This window comes from Littorina saxatilis, linkage group LG17, assembly GCF_037325665.1.
Source record: "Littorina saxatilis isolate snail1 linkage group LG17, US_GU_Lsax_2.0, whole genome shotgun sequence".
In the NCBI taxonomy this organism is placed as follows: Eukaryota; Metazoa; Mollusca; class Gastropoda; order Littorinimorpha; family Littorinidae; genus Littorina; species Littorina saxatilis.
The window spans coordinates 18,122,352-18,136,919 of record NC_090261.1 but is presented as its reverse complement, the minus strand read 5'-3'; the positions used below and the strand labels follow the sequence as shown (position 1 = coordinate 18,136,919).

The following is a 14,568-nucleotide window of genomic DNA, read 5'->3' as shown; positions in this document are numbered from 1 at the left end:
GGAAAACTAACTCACTCTAACCCCCTTGCCAGGGACTGGCCCACTGCCAACAAGACAGGAAGAGACCAGCGAACTCCTGACTGACAGCCAGAGTGACTCTTAGGCAAAACTTGCTAAAGAAAACTTCAGAGAGCAAGTAAGCTGTGCCCAACTCTTCTCCAGGCCATAAAGAAAAAAACGGCCAAGGAAGAGAGACGATCCCAAGTTAAAAGAACCCGAGACGAATGGAGGGGAAAGACAAACTGACCCCCCCCTCCCTTTTTCTTTTGTAAGGAAATGCCAAAGCTCGACAAAACCTGAGAGCTACCGGTCCGCTTCAGAGAAGAGTGACCGAACTCCACACAAAAGAAGGAAAGAGAGACCCCTACAAAGTACCAGAGTCCAATCCAACCATAAAAAACTCACAAGGAGCATAAATGTTCCTAACGTTCCAAGAACGTGAAGAAACACTCACCCACCCAAAACACACTGTACTGCTTCTCTGCGTTAGAGTTCAATCTAACCAAGGAAAGAAACGTAGTACTCCTGGGTAGTGACAAAGAAAGAACTTCAAGAAAAACCTGACTGCGATCTTTGACATCATCCCCCATAAGTATGCCAGAGAAGGGTGCCATAATCAGCAGTCTGGCTACTGTCAAAGAGAAGGTAACCAGTTATCCTCTACCCTTTCAAGCTTAAGCAGAAAGAGAGAGTACGAGGAAGAAGCTACTTACAAAAGTGCGTAAGCAACCGAAGGTGCAAAAGTCACAGAGGCGAAGCCTGGTGTGACTGGTGACCATGAACAAAATGGCTAAGGCCATAGTGTCCGCAGTTCAGTCTGCTCGGAGGTAATTGAAAGTGAATCAAGAACCCAAGACCAAAAACAAGACTGGTAAGCATACACAAAAACCATGAAGCCGACCAGTCAAAATACTCCCGAGACAAAGAGTTCTCAGTAAAAACTGAAAGTCTATCTCCGTGGCCCAAACGAGAGCCTTACTGAGTATGGGCAAAAAACCAGAACGCGTCTGTCCACCTCAGACAAACTGAAGGACAGACACATAAATCAAAACAGGCAACCACCATCGAAATAGTCGCCTGTGATAGAAAAGGGTGACTGAAAAGAAACCCGATCTAACGGAAAATCTTTCTGACTCACCTCATGCTCAGAATGAGTGTGAAGAAAGGAAGATTAAATTCCACAGAAGAATGCACCGGCAAAGCTATAGTCACCCAGCGAAAAGCTGAAGACAAAAGCATAAGCCAAAGACGATCCACCCTTCAAAAATCTGCATGTAACCTCCGAGGCCAACTTAAGCGAATCTTAAGTTTGGACGAAACATCAGAGCAAGTCTATTCGTGAGAGAAGGACAAAGTCGGACTCGGCGAAAGACAAACCAAAACCTCACAGTCCCCCAACCATTGGCTGCGTATAAATGCGAAAGCGCCCGAAAGGGGACCTCCCGCCATCACTAAAGTAAAGGGCGGAAGGTGGGGTGAGATCGGAAGTACTTCGGTGGAGATGGGGCTTACCATAGCTAAGCCCCTCCCCCTTCCCGAAGCAGAACATATCTCGAACCGCAAAAAGCAAGCTGAGCTTGCCCTTAGGCTGACAGACCGGGTTGAGCAGAGGACTGGGCCTGCTTCTAAAGAGTAGGAGTGCTCTATTTCAACCCTTGTAGAGAGAAGTCGGAGAACTGACGTTCCTTGTTCGACTCGATCCCCTAATGACCAGCGATTAGCGCCAATTGGTCAAAAATAAGATCCCTCTACCACCGGAAAAGCTCTCAAGGAGTTCCTTGTACCTGATCCGTGATCTGCTAGTTCGAGACAAAATCCTCCAACACCAAACCACAAGAGCATAGTGAAGAGAGGAAAGGAGCATCTGCTCTTCGTTCACCCCAAAGGCTGAACAAAGAGTGAAGACGTCATCAGAAAACTGATGTCACTGAAAGTGAACACATCAAGTTAAACGGACCTAGGCCGTAACATTTTGATGATTGTCTCCAATGAGATGCAAGTTCCGAAAAACGAACGTCCTATCTCCTCTGAAGAAACAAGGATGTGTTCTGGAACCAACACAACCGAGTCTCTCAAAATCTGATATACCAGCAGAGGAAGCAATTCCCGCGTCACCGGAAAAGGTGACCGCAGGAGAGCAAAGGACTAATGCAAGCAGAAACTTATGAGGCCGAAGCCAGCCAAGGCCGAGCCTGTTCCTTAACTTGCCTTGAGGAACAAGAAGAGGAACAGGAACATAAGGAATACCACTTCAGGCATGAGAAAAACTTCGCCAAACCTGCAAACGGTGGTATGCCACAGAAGGAGACTCTTCGAACCGGAAGCAGGAATCCTCCTTCTTCGCGGAACGGAAGTCCAACATCGCCGAAGCGGCAACCCACGAGGAAGCCGAAACAGCTAATGCACCTTCCGGAAATAAAGGGAAAAAACTTCCGCCACAGTTTCAAGAGCAACCTGAACTTTGACGGCAATCCCAAAAATGTCTGTTCTCTAACTACAGACTGAACATCAGAGTGGTCAAGCGAAAGACAAGGCCGAAGGCCATTCACCAGTGGCGAAAAGATGCCGGGATAACCGGAAAACCGGAAACCCGCTTATCAGGACATCATCTTGACTTATACTCTGACAGGAGTGAGAGTAAGAAAAAGCCGAGAGAACATCCAAATCAACGGAAATGAATGGACGGAAGCCACCCCACCCGAAGGGTGAAATGACAACTGTCCCGGCCGAGGAGAACCTGAACGCCCGAAGGCCGGCCGCTGAACCTCCATCATCGTCACCCATACGGAAAGACAAGGAAGAGGAACAGTGTATCCGGATGAAGCCGGAAATGCAACCAACGAAGCCGCACAATGCGGAAAAGAGGGCTGCTGGTAAGACCTGAGGGAGACTCGTAGAACCGGAAATAGGAAACATCCTTATTCCCGGAACGAAAGTCGGCATCGCTAAAGAAGCAACCGAAACAGAAGCCGGCGACGCTGATGCGCCCTCAGGAAAGTAACGGGATGTAACCTCCGCCGCAGCTTCAAGTACGGACTTGAACATTGACGGAAATCCCGACCGCGTGTCTTCCGTGACAACCAACTGAACGTCAGAATTGTCAACCAACACACACTGACCAAAGTCACAGTTCCTGGTAGCTGAAAGATGTACGGAAAAACCGGAAACCCGTGAACCCACAAATCGTCCTCACTCACCCCTTGACTGACATGAGAAAAAAGGGTAAGTCAAGTGATTATCCGAAACCACCGGAACTGTATGGGCAGAAAAGACCACACCCGACGGGTGAAGCAATGATTGCCCTGGCTGAGGCACAGAGTGCACGAAAGCCGTACGCTGTTGCTCCCTCTTTGACATACGTCCGGAATAACCCAGAAGAGGGACAGCGTACCCGTCCAAAAACGGAAACACAACCGCCGAAGCCGCACAAAGCGGAAACGAGAGCTGCATAGACTGAGGCCGTAAGCCATAAAGCCCGGAGGCCAGTCTTAGGTCAACCCCAGCACAGCCGTCGGAGCGTACATGTGGTGGAGAACCTATGCTTCCGGTGAGAGGCACAGAGTGCACGAAAGCCGGACGCTGTTGTTCCCTCTCTGGAATCCGTCCGGAATACCAGGAAGAGGGACAGCGTATCCGACCGAAGCCGGAAAAACAACCGCCGATGCCGCACAATGCGGAAACGAGGGCTGTGTAGACTGAGGCCAGAAGCCATGAAGCCCGGAGGCCAGTCTTAGGTCAACCCCAGCACAGACGTCGGAGCGTACATGTGGTGGAGGACCAATGCTTCCGGTGAGAAGCACAGAGTGCACGAAAACCGGACGCTGCTATTCCCTCTCTGGCATCCGTCCAGAATTACCAGGAAGAGGGACAACGTATCCGGCCGAAGCCGGAAACACAACCGCCGAAGCCGCACAACGCGGAAACGAAGGCTGTGTAGACTGAGGCCGGAAGCCATGAAGCCCGGAGGCCAGTCTTAGGTCAACCCCAGCACAGACGGCAGCGCGTACATGTGGTGGAGGACCTATGCTTCCGGTGTGACCCGGAAACACAGCAGCCGAAAACGACTGCCGCTTCTGTTCTGCTCCAACCGAAGCCACGGCTGGGAACGGAGGAGTATGAACAGGGGACTGCTTCCGGTGTGACCTGGAAACACAGCAGCCGAAAACGACTGCCCCTTCTGTTCTGCTCCAACCGATGCCACGGCCGGGAACGGAGGAGTATGAACAGGGGAATGCAAGTAGTGACCTTGCCCCAAAGAACTGTCTCCCAAAAGGGAGTGTCCGGTAGCATGACGAGTGCTGGTGGACCAGTTCGACTTACCGGTAAAGCCCCCGCGGAAGCAGAAACCGACAAGACCGGAAAACAAGCTCCTGGACCGGAATCCAAAGGTGAGGTCACGGAAGCCAAAAACCGGACATCCCCCACGGACGGCGGAAGAGCGACGCTGCTGGCCGGCGTGGAGATCTGCAACCCCTCCTAAACCATGCTCCAAATCTCTGGAACTAAGGAATACATCATAGAAGACATCAGAGCGCACTGCTCCGATGCCAACCAAAAAAGGGGAGGCAAAAACAAATTGTCCGGCTGCGCCAAGCAAAAGAGCTAGGCGCAGAAACAGGCAACATAAACAAAGTAATGCGAGCATCTTCCGAAACACCAACAATAACAAGAAGGGCAAAGCCCATACGACTCACATGCTTGACCTTGACCTTTACATGACCTTGACCTTCAGCTAAACCTAGCAATGACATCATACACTAAGAACTGCTTTACACATTTTTCCTACCAAAATACATGTGACCTTGACCCAAGGTCAAGGTCATCCAAGGTCATGCAACACAAAGCTGTTAATTCAAGACATAGGAAGTACAATGGTGCTTATTGGCTCTTTCTACCATGAGATATGGTCACTTTTAGTGGTTCACTACCTTATTTTGGTCACATTTCATAAGGGTCAAAGTGACCTTGACCTTGATCATATGTGACCAAATGTGTCTCATGATGAAAGCATAACATGTGCCCCACATAATTTTTAAGTTTGAAACAGTTATCTTCCATAGTTCAGGGTCAAGGTCACTTCAAAATATGTATACAATCCAACTTTGAAGAGCTCCTGTGACCTTGACCTTGAAGCAAGGTAAACCAAACTGGTATCAAAAGATGGGGCTTACTTTGCCCTATATATCATATATAGGTGAGGTATTAAATCTCAAAAACTTCAGAGAAAATGGGAAAAATGGGAAAAATAGCTGTTTTTTAGACAACATTTATGGCCCCTGCGACCTTGACCTTGAAGCAAGGTCAAGATGCTATGTATGTTTTTTGGGGCCTTGTCATCATACACCATCTTGCCAAATTTGGTACTGATAGACTGAATAGTGTCCAAGAAATATCCAACGTTAAAGTTTTCCGGACGGACGCCGGGACGGACGGACGGACGACTCGGGTGAGTACATAGACTCACTTTTGCTTCGCATGTGAGTCAAAAAGTGAATTGGAAGAAAAGGAAGCGACTAGACTAAAACTAGCTCTAAACGTCGGCTTCTCCCCGCCGCTTAACCGAGTCAGTCAGACAAAAAGGCGTCCAACGCAAAAACATTTACTGAACACGCAAGTCCAAAAGGACAAAGAACTCAGTACAAAACAACAGTTATCGTCAGAAACGACGACATAACCAAGCTCGCCAACCACAAAAGCCGGCAAGCAAGCAAAGGCTTAACACCACTTAAAAGTAAGTCAGACAAACTGACCAACAACAAAAATGGCGACAACACAAAAAACACTGAAACAAACACGTCCGAAAGGACAGAAATTCAGCAAAGAAAAAACAGTTCTCGTCAACAACGACGAAAATAAACCAAGCTCGCCAACCACAAAAGCTGGCAAGCAACGGCTTAAAAACATTTTGATCTACGTCAGCCAAGTTGGCAACAACAAAAATGGCGACAAGACAACAACAGCTACTGAAAACACAAGTCCAAAATTGGACAGAATTCAGCAACCACAAGCAAAAAATTCCAGTCAAACGAAAGGAACGAGCTCACCAACTACAGGAGCCAGCAAGCGGGAAGACAGGTAAAGTGGCCGGCAGGTGTCAACAAACACCCGAGGAAGCCACAGGAGCGCAAAAATCAGACGTCCTACTCTCAAGGACTGAAAAAGCCGTATGAATATGACCACGTGTTGGTATAGGAAGTGACGTAGTATCCACTAGATGGGAGGTAACTCCCGGGGTACCGGCCCGTTACCATGGCTACGTTTGCCTTTTTGGTGATGGGGTTGCTTCCCTTTAATTTGTTAGACGGGTAAGCGTTTTCAGTACCTAGCATCTCAGATTGTGTCAAATGCTATATGTGATTGGGAGTAAGAATATGTAATTTAATCATAAATTTCAACTAAACATATTTCAAAATTGCTACAAACTCTTACTAAAAGTACAAACTCTGATTACAAATACTTTGGAATCATAACCTTAAAAAACAAGGCAAAGAATTGTTACACACACAAACATACACAGAGCAGCTTTGAATCTGGACAGCCTCGGAGCATGCACACTGAAGCACACTAACGCTAACTTCTCCTTTCCTTGCAGGTTCAAAGAACACTTTCCTTTTTGAATTCCCAACTTTTCTCAAACTTTATGCTTGTTTCCCCAAACCAATCAAACTTGACTTAGGAATGTTACATGTTACATGGACTTGTTATTCCACTGAATCCATGTCAGCGACAGTGGCTGAGAGCTAACACTCTCCACACCAACAGCAAATGCAAGATTATTCAATACATATCTTCCCACTCTGCTTTGAAGGACAGTTAAGAAGTGGGTACTTAAGAAGTAAGTAAATTTTTTGCTGAACATGCTTCCTGAAATTCCTGAACTTTCCTCTCTTAAAATTAAAAAAAAAAATAGCGATGCAAGGCGACGAATCATTCATAATTATGAGCGGAAAGATGATTCGGGAGAAAAGTCGTTATGCTTTCTATCGAGTTAGGACATTTGGATTTTACTGGTTGCCCCACAATGTCAAATGTGCTTCACTCAGCGGGGAGCGAGCATTACGCCATGAGTAAATTTTCTTTGAAATTTGAGTTCAAGTTGTTCTGCTGTAATGTGTTTGGGTGTGTGTGTGTGTGTGTGTGTGTGTGTTTTGATATGACAGTAAACTGCAACTGTGTGTTTGTGTGTAAACATGACAGTACATACACTGCAACCAAATTCATGACCGACCGGCCAAAAACTCAAACCCCCCTTTTAAGACCCCCCCCTTTTTACAACCTGATTTTCAAGGTTTTTCCAAAGTCGTAAACAGGGGGTTCTACTGTAGCCTGGACTTTTTTTTCTTGATCTTTCTCAAATATTCCAAAACCATGGGAATCCTGGCCTTTCACTGCAGAAGTTCCATTAAGGCCAGCGTCCAAGGTGAAAAATTACAAAAAACGTGTTCAAATCTTTCTGCCATAGCATTTCAGAAACACTGCTGATCTTTCCCATTTTTGGCTCATATATTCTTCAATTGTGTCTGAGCGCTCAGACATAATTCAGTTAAGTGTAATAGAAAGTTTTGATATCTAGAAAAAATTCAGATACATGTAATTAAATATAAAAAAAAACATGACAAACATGTATGATAATCATTACACAAATAACTCCATGCAAGACAGATACAGACATGAAATTTTACACACTTATCACAAATTGACCACTAAACAGTGTGCTATTTTCACAAGAGTGTATTTTGGAGATTTTTGTTTGTTGATATCCTGAAATGAGGACTTTTATGTGACTCTCATAGTGATGTTTAAATTTGCTCTAATGTTCCAATAAAATAGCAAAATGTGCCTTTGTTATCAATCATGCAGCACACAAAATGTTATTTGATTTCATCAAATAGTTTTTTAGATGTGTGGAAAATAGTGACGGTATGTGTGGAAAACGCGTTTTCGAGAAAAACGAGTTTGAAGTTTAAGATAACTTTTATATGACTATGTTGTGCATGAGTCAGATGAGAATGCCTAATTTTTTTTTTCAATGAAAATACGTCTTTCTACCGAGTTCGGCTGTCAAATCAAGCTTGTAGATTCTGTTTCGCTGAGCACAGTGGTCTTTGAATGAATCGTCTGCTACATTCCAAACCGAAGAAATGTACTTTCAAAGTTTATGAATATTTAATGAGCTGCCACAAGGCATTTTTTGACACCCCCTGCACATTTAATTAAAATTAAAATAGTTAGGTTATTTTTTGTCCAAAAACTATCGCATAGTGTGATAGTTGAGTGGTTTAGGTACTTAAAACCGCAAACAACCCAAATAACATTTTTTTTTTTAAATGTCATTTTTCACCTTGGAAGCTGGCCTTAAGGCATGCATCTACCTTTATCATAAATCGTAAAATCAAATCATAAATCTAGGAATGAAAAACACAAGAAACAAAATCCATGAAAGATTCTGTTAATTAAGTGTTGAAATTTTTTATTCTGTGTACCATGGTTGATGATAATCACAAGAGAAACCAGCCTCTCTAAGCCTCAGACACATTGCTGAACATATCCAGACAAACTCAAAATCGAAAATTTTAATGTAAATTTTCATTTGATTAATATACTTACCCAATTCACATATAGCAATTTACTTCAGTTTAGTGCTAGGACGCTGAAAACTACGCTCACCCTGGTAAGGGGGAAGTACCCTAAAAATAGAACAGCCTTGACCGTCACATAATGACGTCATGACAAGGATACCCCCCAGCATGCTCTGCGCATGCGTGCTCTCGCCGCCATCTTGTATTCATTCGCTCGAAGCGCCCCTGTAATATTTTTAGGAGAACTAAAGCGGGGTAGGCGGGAGGGACTTCAGTATGTGAATTGGGTAAGTATATTAATAAAATGAAAATTTACATTAAAATTTTCGATTAAATTACATATCTTATCCCAATTCACATATAGCAGATTGCTAATTAAGGTGGTGGGATGCTCACCTATGAGCTAGGCAACAATTGCCCTGCTGCTACCATCGCTGGTAGAGCCTTTGTACCATCCTGCCGCGTACTGGAATGTCGCGCAGGCAAAAGTAGATAAAAACATCCTCAGATCACCAGTAGGCGGAGTCGAGGACTTCAGAAAATCTTCCTGATTTTAGGACCAACTTAGCTATGTCACTAACTTTCTTTGTAAACAAAGACGATAAAAGTAGCTATGTTTGTGATCTTAACTCCTTGTATGAGACAGGAAGGAGCATTGTGATCCAACTGGTCAGATTCATAAGACTGTGTCGCCTGTGGCGAGAATCCTATAACGAGGAAAAACTTAGACCATCAGAGATGGTTACCCTGACTTCTGATTCTTGGCTAAGAAGTCTGGCCGGAAACGGAGTGAGATAGAGTGCCTCTATTGAATACTACGTCTCCCGGTAAGCCAGAGAGTGCGTGAATCTCGCTACCTCTGTGTGCCGTAGCTAGAAGCAAAGTGGAGAGTGTTTCCACGTCAGATATATGAAGAAGAGCGGCCTGTAGCGGTTCAAAATCTGTGGAGCATAGAACCTCCCATACCAAAAGACTCAGCCTTGCCGTGCTGTGACCCTCTGGCTATGAACGCTATCTAGCCTATGGTCTCTCTGTAAAGGGAGACCTGTAATCTTATACTGCGAGCTGAGCAAGACACTCTGATAAGATTAGGAAGAAACATCGCCTAAGCAGGTAAGGCCTATGAGTAGGATCCATGCTCTATCTCGCACAGTGTGGAAGGAGCCCAAGGGAGAACTGTCCAAGTACGAATATGCACCCCCCCCCCCCCCCTCTTTTCTTCCACCTTGTCTCATAAGACTTATGAGTGAAGAGGAAAGCCCCGTTTGCGAGAGTATGACAGAAAGTCACTGATCTTTTCAAAAAAAAAGGATGGAGTACAGAGAGTAAAACAAGCTCCAGAGAAAACAACCGTTGTCCTCAATGGTTACGGGAGTGGTATCAGTGAGAACTATGTACCCAAGTCCCTAAGCGGTGGCTTTGAAAGAAAGGGAGGCGAACTCCGGTGAAACCGGCAGTGTAACCCACTAGGGAGCGAAGAACTGCTGATGTTGTGCTTGAGTAAACTACAGTGCAATAGTTGAAGCCGAAAGGCCGCAGCTTGAATGTTGAACGGTCACCCATCCCGGCAGAACCGGGCTCAATAACTGTTAACCTCGGTGGTCGGAAAAGACCGTGATGCTGCCTATGGCTGAAAACGGAAGTCTAAGCCACGGCTGCAAAAAGCGGGTATACTTTCCCTGTTACAAAGCAGGGGTAAAACGTCAGGAGTATAGAAAACCTGACTGCCTGTTAGTATTATGCTAACTGGCCCGCAATCAGGGAAGGCGCGACTGTGTATCGGTAACCTGATCCGCTCTCAGACCATGCTCCCGTCCCAAGGGAGGGGTGAGTGAGCGTCTCACGAGATTAAAATTGACGAAAAGCAGAGGGCTAACAAAATAGCCCGAGCGTAATCCAAAACACGTCCTGAGACGCTATCGCTGAAGAGTAGAATGAATACAAGATGGCGGCGAGAGCACGCATGCGCAGAGCATGCTGGGGGGTATCCTTGTCATGACGTCATTATGTGACGGTCAAGGCTGTTCTATTTTTAGGGTACTTCCCCCTTACCAGGGTGAGCGTAGTTTTCAGCGTCCTAGCACTAAACTGAAGTAAATTGCTATATGTGAATTGGGATAAGATATGTAATTTAATAGCTGTTGTAAGATTCCTCTCATTCCTTGTGATCTGCCAGATTGTGTCTGTCTACAAGTACATTTATCAAAATGTTGTAGACATATCAAAGAAATCTTCAAACTCTACTACATTACAATTATCAGCTAATGTAGACCCTAGCCACTCTTTTCTTTTTGAATTTGTAATAATTTATATTGTCTGTTGGAATCTTGAAGGCAAAACCTGAGACACAAGAAACACATTTCCCAAACTTTATTTAGATACTAGCAGTTAAGCCCGGCTTCGCCCGGGAGTAAGCGGAGCCCTGTAGCAATTTAAGACGCTCGCTATCCCATTATCATTAGCTTTACCTCCTTTGTTTGGATACAAAAAAAGAGTTATCTCCCTTACCTTCTAGAAATTTCCGGAACTGTCCAGTTAATTTTTCTTTCTTCATTTCTTCCCCTCATAGGAGCAATAGCGAGTCTCTAATATCACTGGCATGATGTGCTTGCTACAGGTGAACAGTAGGCACTGAACTGGTCTTGCACCATATAGGCTGTATTCAATAAATGGGAGGTCCATAATCTGAGAAAGGAAACAATGAATCAAGAAACTAAAACACCCAGGTGCACATCTGCGGCACCTAGGGAGTGTACGTGCACACTATCTTGTTCCTGCCTCTTGCCATCTCAGAGGTATGGCGACAACAGACAGACAGACACACAAACACACACAGACAGACAGACAGACACTCTCTTTCTCTTCGCCCGGGAGTAAGCGGAGCCCTGTTGCAATTTAAGACGCTCGCTATCCCATTATCATTAGCTTTACCTCCTTTGTTTGGATACAAAAAAAGAGTTATCTCCCTTACCTTCTAGAAATTTCCGGAACTGTCCAGTTAATTTTTCATTCTTCATTTCTTCCCCTCATAGGAGCAATAGCGAGTCTCTAATATCACTGGCATGATGTGCTTGCTACAGGTGAACAGTAGGCACTGAACTGGTCTTGTACCATATAGGCTGTATTCAATAAATGGGAGGTCCATAATCTGAGAAAGGAAACAATGAATCAAGAAACTAAAACCCAGGTGCACATCTGCGGCACCTAGGGAGTGTACGTGCACACTATCTTGTTCCTGCCTCTTGCCATCTCAGAGGTATGGCGACCACAGACAAAAAAGAGTTATCTCCCTTACCTTCTAGAAATTTCCGGAACTGTCCAGTTAATTTTTCATTCTTCATTTCTTCCCCTAATAGGAGCAATTATAGTGAGTCTTTAATATCACTGGTATGATGTGCTTGCTACAGGTGAACAGTAGGCACTGAACTGGTCTTGCACCATATAAGCTGTATTCAATAAATGGGAGGTCCATAATCTGAGAAAGGAAACAATGAATCAAGAAACTAAAACCCAGGTGCACATCTGCGGCACCTGGGGAGTGTACGTGCACACTATCTTGTTCCTGCCTCTTGCCATCTCAGAGGTATGGCGACCACAGACAAAAAAGAGTTATCTCCCTTACCTTCTAGAAATTTCCGGAACTGTCCAGTTAGTTTTTCATTCTTCATTTCTTCCCCTCATAGGAGCAATAGCAAGTCTCTAATATCACTGGCATGATGTGCTTGCTACAGGTGAACAGTTATCTCCCTTACCTTCTAGAAATTTCCGGAACTGTCCAGTTAATTTTTCATTCTTCATTTCTTCCCCTCATAGGAGCAATAGCACGTCTCTAATATCACTGGCATGATGTGCTTGCTACAGGTGAACAGTAGGCACTGAACTGGTCTTGCACCATATAGGCTGTATTCAATAAATGGGAGGTCCATAATCTGAGAAAGGAAACAATGAATCAAGAAACTAAAACCCAGGTGCACATCTGCGGCACCTAGGGAGTGTATGTGCACACTATCTTGTTCCTGCCTCTTGCCATCTCAGAGGTATGGCGACCACAGACAGACAGACAGACAGACACTCTCTTTTATTTATATGTATAGAAGCTGACACAATCTGCTCTCTCTCCATTGCAGTCTGAGAGAAGGGGAATAACCCTCTTTCCAAACTTCCTCAGCACAACAGGGGTGCGTTGCATAGGCAGAGCGCCACAGAACGTTTGCGAACGTTTTCTAGGCAACGCATAGTTTTGTTGTGGCGCTCGCGAGCGTTAGCAAGCGCTCGGTACGAGTACCATTGTCCGGGGTCACTGAAGCGTAACAATGGCGACCGCTCGCCAAGAATGGTCTATGCAACGGGGTTTGCGCGGAGCATTCTGTAACGTACCTGAGAGGTGGCACGCCAGAAACTATTGCACTGTACTGAGCTTTCCGGTTGACTCTCTCTCTCTCTCTCTCTTTCTTCCTTTCTTTCTCTCTCTCTCACTCTCACACACATACACACACACACACAAACACCCACACACGCGCGCGCAAACACACATAAATACATGTGTGTATTTGCGTGTGTGTGTGTGTGTGTGTGTGTGTGCGTGTGTGTGTGTGTGTTAGTGTGTGTGTGTGTGTTTTATGTGTGTGTGCATGTACATGTGTGTGTGTGTATGTGTGTGTGTGTGTGTGTGTGAGAGAGAGTGTGTGTGCGCGCGCGCGTGTGTGGGTGTGAGTGTGCGTCTGGGTGTGTGTGTCTGTGTATGTGTGTATGTAAGTGCATGTTTGTGTGTGTGCGCGCGCATGCGTGTGTGTTTGTGCGTGTGTGCGTTAGTATGTATGAATAGAATAGAATAGAATAGAATAGAATAGAATTTATTGTCATCAACCCTTAAGAATATTGACACAAGTTGTACAATAAATGAATGGATAAATAATGTACAAATTATTTCATTCAATATTGAAACAATTAAAAACAAAGGCTCCAAGCAATTTTTAAATTTTTTCGTCTTTTTTAAATAACAGATCGCTTGGTTTCCTTAAGTCACAATTTGATACTTCTTCTTCTACTAACTTTTTTCTAATATTGTTAAATTTCTTGCAATTGTCTAGAAAATGTAGCTCATCTTCAATTACTTTACATGTATTACAGAGGCGATTCTCTCGCAATATTCCTCTATGACGCCCAGTCTCAATTTTTAAAGAATGTGTGCTTGTTCTTAATTTTGCTAGAGCTTTTCTATGATTTATATTTGAAATATAAATTAAATAGGCTTGTATTGTGTATCGTTCTGTAATTAGTGAATAAAACTCAAGTCTTGAACATTTTTCATATTTTTTGTTTTTCCAAAATAAAACGTATTCATTCACAATTTTTTGTTGTATAGCAAATTGTAATTTATTAGCATTAAATGTAAATTGGTTTTTCCAAACATGCTCAAATCCTACAAGTGATAATAATTGTTTAATAAATTGCAACCATGGACTTGTTTTAGAGCTAGATATCATCAAACTGTATAAATGATGTAATAAAGACTGTTGATTTGAATCTAAGATATGTCCCCAAAATCCTATGACTTGTGATATCATCTTTATACTTAGTGGAAATCTTCCCAACTCTCCTAAAACTGGAAGCCACATTGCTTTCTTGTGTACTCCTAAAATAAATCTACAAAATTTTATATGTGTAGATTCACTTGGACATTTATTTGATAAGCAATTCTCAAAAACTGAATGAAGATTTGAGATATCTTTCTTGTTAGTAAAATTATATGGAAACCAAACCTCAGCTCCATATGTTAAAATTGGATGTACTAACATGTCAAATAGATGTAGTATAGTTTCTGTCTGAACATTTTCATTTATAAATGCTTTACGAAGATAATACGCTGCTTTGTTACCTTGCTTATTCAAATGATCTTGCGTTAAATCAAAATTACCATTTTTATGAAATATTACGCCCAGATATTTATATTGATCTGTTACTTGTATTATGTCCTCACCACATTTGA

The 14,568-nt window shown here is 43.9% G+C and overlaps 1 protein-coding gene across 2 annotated transcripts in view; it reads right to left on the bottom strand.

The window, feature by feature from the left end:
* LOC138952793 (thioredoxin-related transmembrane protein 1-like) overlaps window positions 1-14,568 on the bottom strand; it is an 89,174-nt gene that overhangs the window by 3,860 nt on the left and 70,746 nt on the right. The gene's annotated exons all lie outside the window — the stretch shown is intronic.